At 44.5% G+C, this 5,999-nt stretch overlaps 1 pseudogene; it reads left to right on the top strand.

Moving 5' to 3' along the window:
- The first annotated feature begins 5,474 nt into the window (after positions 1-5,474).
- LOC126177408 (5S ribosomal RNA) lies at positions 5,475-5,592 on the top strand (annotated as a pseudogene).
- The last annotated feature ends 407 nt before the right edge of the window (positions 5,593-5,999 follow it).

The following is a 5,999-nucleotide window of genomic DNA, read 5'->3' as shown; positions in this document are numbered from 1 at the left end:
AATGGACCGCGGCCGATTTAAAGCTACCACCTAGCAAGTGTGGTGTCTGGCGGTGACACCACAACATCCCCCTCTGGCCGTAATAACGGCCTTGATAGGCATGGGCATTGAGTCAGAGCCGGGATGGCGTGTACAGGTACAGCTGCCCATGCAGCTTCAACACGATACCACAGTTCATCAAGAGTAGTGACTGGCGTATTGTGACGAGCCAGTTGCTCGGCCACCATTGACAAGACGTTTTCAATTGGTGAGAGATCTGAAGTATCTGCTGTCGAACATTTTCTGTATCCAGAAAAGCCCGTACAGGACCTGCAACATGCGGTCGTGCATTATCCTGCTAAAATGTAGGGTTTCGCAGGGATCGAATGAAGGGTGGAGCAACGGGTCGTAACACATCTGAAATGTAACGTTCACTGTTCAAAGTGCTGTCAATGCGAACAAGAGGTAACCGAGACGTGTAACCAATGGCACCCCATACCATCACGCCAGGTGATACACCAGTATGGCGATGACGAATACACGCTTCGAATGTTCGTTCACCGCGATTTCGGCAAACACGGATGCGACCATCATGATGCTGTAACCAGAACCTGGATTCATCCGAAAAAGTGAGTTTTGCCATTCGTGCACCAGGTTGGTCGTTGAGTACACCATCGCAGGAACTCCTGCCTGTGATACAGCGTCAAGGGTAACTGCAGCCATGGTCTCCGAGCTGATAGTCCATGCCGCTGCAAACGTCGTCGAACTGTTCGTACAGATGGTTGTTGTCTTGCAAACGTCCCCATCTGTTGACTCAGGGATCGAGACGTGGCTGCACGATCCGTTACAGCCATGCGGATAAGATGCCTGTCATGTCGACTGCTTGTGATACGACGCCGTTGGCATCCAGCACGGCGTTCCGTATTACCCTCCTGAACCCACCGATTCCATGTTCTGCTAACAGTTATTGCATCTCGACCAGCGCGAGCAGCTATGTCACTATACGATAAATCGCAATCGCGATGGGCTACAATTCGATCTTTCTCAAAGTCTGAAACGTGATGGTACGCACTTCTCCTCCATACACGAGGCATTACAACAACGTTTCACCAGGCAACGCCGGTCAACTGCTGTTTATGTATGAGAAATCGGTTGGAAACTTTCCTCATGCCAGCACGTTGTAGGTGTCGCCACAGGCGCCAATCTTGTGTGAATGCTCTGAAAAGCTAATCATTTGCATGTCACAGCATCTTCTTCCTGTCAGTTAAATTTCGCGTCTGTAGCTCGTCATCTTCGTGGTGTAGCAATTTTAATGGCCAGTAGAGTATCAATCACGTGTTATTAAGTTCAAGTACATAAACCTTGTTGCCTTGTTATGAAAGTGGCTTCAATAGAGATGTAAAGTCTTTCTTCTCACCTGAGACTGTAACAGTGGAGGCAGCAGAAGATGATTTCTGCCCTCTTGTAAGGTAAATGTTTTCGCTGGTCCAGGAAGCTGAAATATGGTAATGAGCCATCTCAGAAAAAGATAAATTAGAAGAACAAATTTTAATGACACAAACGATCGCTCCGTTACACGACCCATATCTAGAATTCTTTTAAAACACTTTAGATGAGAGAGGAAGATGGAATTCAATGACTTCTTTCATAAGCACGCACAGTTTTAGTTACAACAATGACCACCTACACAATTATTTATTTACATAACGTGGCGACTGTTTATTGAATATTTTCACTCTAAAGGCTATTGAGTGCTTGTTCCTCAAATATAAACGAGTTTGATAGTCGCTACAGAGTTCCACTTCCTCTTCCGTAGCATAAAACATCGCTTAACAGTCACTTCCTATTTGTTTCGCTGTAGTCCATCATATTTCCCTCATTTAAATAAATAGCTGTTATCTTCATCTTACACAGAAACTGCTATTATTCAGTACACTTTGGGAAAACTCTCACATTTCATGTTCTTCCAGTGTCACAATCTCTTCGTTCTTGATGATCTTCTGTATCAGTTCTTTTGATAAACCTTCTGTGTCTTCTGTTCCTCTCCATATCTTCTGTTCTTGTTCTGCTTCTTCCAGACTTTCAGTAGCTTGTATTCGTTAAACTCTTACTATAACTGTAATTACACGTCCAACAATGAGGTCAAGATGAGACTCTGGCAAATTTGTCACTTTTCTCACACTTTCTAGGAAATTGCTTTAAGTGAATGGCTTCTCGAGATAGACCCCCCCCCCCCCCCCTCTTTCTGGTTTGACTCCACCCGTTACTGACAAAATTTTGCTCTAAATAAACTTAATCTTTCCGAAACAGAAGCCGAACACAAACTTACGCGAAAGCGACTCCGGCCACAAAGTACATCTCTCACACCAAATTCCCACTTTTAACTGCCGTGTATATAAACTTTACCATCCACCCATCACCATAAAGATACAACTTTCCTTCTACAAAATACAACTTCATTTTCTGATAACAAACTACCACGTCCTCTCTGTCCATGGTTCTACTACGGACTACTAACGTCAACTGCACTTCTGCTTGATGTTAATTACAACGATAAAATTTTAAACACAGCACTTCATGCTATATTGATATTATATAGTATCTACATTTCAATTTACGTGAACCATAACACATATAATTTGCATATACAATTGGATTCGTTTACATTTATATTTCATTTTCTTTAGATTTGCATCGACAATAAAAAAAACAATGTGGCTCGTATTGCATTAAACCAATGTTAAATTCATTGTTCACTACCAAGAAGGTCCTATACTAATGCACAATGGAGAAAAAAATTCTCAGTCACAATAATAGTAAATATTATTAAAAGGCCGGCCAAAGTGGTCGAGCGGTTCTAGGTGCTACAGTTTGGAACCGCAGGACCGCTAGGTCGCAGGTTCGAATCCTGCCTCGGGCATGGATGTGTGTGATGTCCTTACGTTAGTTAGGTTTAAGTAGTTCTAAGTTCTAGGGGACTGATGACCTGAGAAGTTAAGTCCCATAGTGCTCAGAGCCATTTAAACCATTTATTATTAAACGATAGACTATTTCTAGAATGAATCTCCCACTATGTACCGGACTGTGCGCTGACCTGAAGCTTCCTGGTGGATTAAAAGTGATGTGCATGCACAGAACTGAACTTGGGACCTCACAGTACAAGTCCTACTGTTACCAGTACCAGTACCAGTACTGGTAGAGTTAAATCAGTGCGAATGAGTCGTGAGTAGGATATGAGTAGCTTAGCCGTAAAAGCATTGCCAACCGAGGTTTCTAGGTCAAATTCTGGTCCGGAAAACAGTTTTAATCTGCCTGGAAGTTTAAAAGAAATACCTACACAATAAAATTTATGCGTTCTTCATATAATTCTCACTAAACAATATTTAAAGTATAACATGTGAGTGTTAAATACTGCCTTCTCATGATAAAAGGTTGTTTAGTTTACAAACATACTTTTTTTTTCAAAAAGATTACATCAGTAATGTTATGGAACTTGGTTAGCTAGTGTAGTTCCCTTATAACAGGCGGTTTCTAGCGGTCGATTCGTGTGCTACGACCAGTCTCCAAATCTAGAAAACGTTGTAGACATTTCATTTGCTTACCACGGCCCATGTACTTTTTGGTTCTGGAAGCAGAAAGGATTTCTAGTTTCTGCGCTGAAATATACTATTTCAGCATTTTTATACTCGGTTTGGCCCTCCTATGGAGCATGTAAATAACTACTTTCAGTTTTTTCATTAATTTTTCATTCGGTCAGAGTGTTGTTTTTTCCGAACATCTGACCACTTTGCTTCAGTTTTCTTTTTTAAATTTCTCTGGAAATGGGGATCGAGCTCCTGTTTTCCATTTTACATATAGGCTCCAAATCTGGGATACTACGCTGCTGCGTTATTCGACGGTTTGAAACTTATATTTTTACGTCTTTCGTGTGAATTACGTTAAGTGTTGGTGTATATACAGGTTGTGTCCGTATCTGCTACGGTCGTGCGTAACTCTATCTAGGGACGCCGTCACTTGTTGCTTCCCCACTTTCATATGTTGCAATCAGCAATATGTTATATAGATAACAATTTTTACTGCGACGTACGAGGTGTGTGAGAAAAGTTATCTAGCAACGTCCTTATTTTTTTCAAACTCCAAAATTTTCCCCTTCAAAGCAGTTCCCTTCGGCAGCTGTACACCGGCGGATTCGTTGTTCCCTGTCTTGGCAGCCGCACTGAAAGTCTTCAACTGGTATGCCCTTTAACATGTCGGTCACTTTCTTTTGGATGTTCCCCCCGAGTCACAAAAAGAAGTCTTTTTAAGACGTTTTTAGTTTCAGGGAGGAAAGTCACAAGCAGGTGAATAGGGTGGGGGTGGGGGCTGTGGAAGAACAGAAATGCCTTTGGACGTCGAAAATTCCGAAATGGGAGTGGCCCTGTGGCATGGGGTGTTGTCATGACGCAGCATCCACTTGTCTGCAATGTCCGGTCGCACCGTACGGAGCCCAATCTCGGACTGAACACCTGGAAGGGATGGACACACCGCCGGTGTACACGAGTCGAACTGCGGTGTCGTTGGGTACCGAGAGCGGTGCAAGAAGCGTCGACCGTCGCAGAGATACTGCACAGCAAAGCGGTACCACGAGCTTTCGAGGCCCCACCGCCCGCGCCTTTTCCCCGAAACAGCGTCACCAGAGGCCAGGAGGGCAGATCCTGCCCACTTTCAGGCAGTTTCTGTCGGAGTGACATCGTCGAGCTGACTACACGCCGTGACACAGCCCGTGTCAAGCGTCGGAGAGTGAAGAGACTAACGTCGCCTGTAAACTATGCCTGTACTGTCAGGACAGTGTCAACAAGCGTCTATGAACTTGCATTCTCTAGTGACTATAGTACGGGCATTCTGAACTTGTATCAGAACCGACAATCGTGGCTCATTTATTGTGTTCTGAAGCACAAGTTCACGTGTAGATTTTCACAGCTGCTACAGCCGATCGTGCCCAACAAAGATAAGTTTTGTTGCATTTAATAAAGTACTATTATTCAGAGTTTTCTAATTAAGTGTATTGTAAGTAGCCAGCTCAGTGTTCAAGAAGTGGGACAACGACATGTAAAGCGACGCCGAGACGCAGCTCACGATTAGCTCACCGTGGCATATTGCGTAACTAACCCTCTTGCAGCAATGCTAGTTTTCTGTTGGTTTGTGCGTTGTTATATTAAGTTTTCACGATGTCTCTTCCGAACGTATCTTTAATGCAAGCTGTACAATTAATGAACAAAGGACTGAACAGTTATTACAGGCACTGCAAGGAATTGTGGCAGAACCATGACCGCCACCCCTGCCTGTTCATTTGGAAACAGCTCAACAAACGGTTCAAGCGCCTAAGCTGAGAGAGTTTCTAGGGCAAAACGAAGACTGGGCTGATTATATAGCGCAGTTGACGGCGGATTTCAACGCTTGCGGCATAACACGTAAGCAGTGTAGTTACCATTTTCTCTCAACCGCAGGTTCAGATGGCCAACGTCCTTGCTGCAGTGGTAACACCGGTTCCCGTCAGATCACCGAAGTTAAGCGCTGTCGGGCTGGGCTAGCACTTGGATGGGCGACCATCTGGTCTGCCGAGCGCTGTTGGCAAGCGGGGTGCACTCAGCCCTTGTGTGGCAAACTGAGGAGCTACTTGATTGAGAAGTAGCGGCTCCGGCCTCGGAAACACATAAGGCCGGAAGAGCGGGGGGCTGTCCACATGCCCCTCCATATCCGCATCCAGTGACCCCTGTGGTCTGAGGATGACACGGCGGCCGGTCGGTACCGTTGGGCCTTCATGGCCTGTTCGGGAGGAGAGAGAGCAGGTTCAGATGCATTTCAGTTGGTAGTAAAACTGTTTCCAAATCGCCAAACTCATGAGGTTCCCTACGACGAGTTAGTTGACAAACTGTCAAATAATTTTAAATCACAAGTGCATCCAGCGACTGCTCTTTATAAGTTTTTCAGATTAAAACAGCAGCCGGGACAGTTATACAAACAGTGGGTAACAGGACTAA

This window comes from Schistocerca cancellata, chromosome 3 (genome assembly GCF_023864275.1).
Source record: "Schistocerca cancellata isolate TAMUIC-IGC-003103 chromosome 3, iqSchCanc2.1, whole genome shotgun sequence".
NCBI classification, from domain to species: Eukaryota; Metazoa; Arthropoda; class Insecta; order Orthoptera; family Acrididae; genus Schistocerca; species Schistocerca cancellata.
Note: the sequence above shows the minus strand (reverse complement) of the source record. Positions and strands in the feature narration are given on the sequence as shown.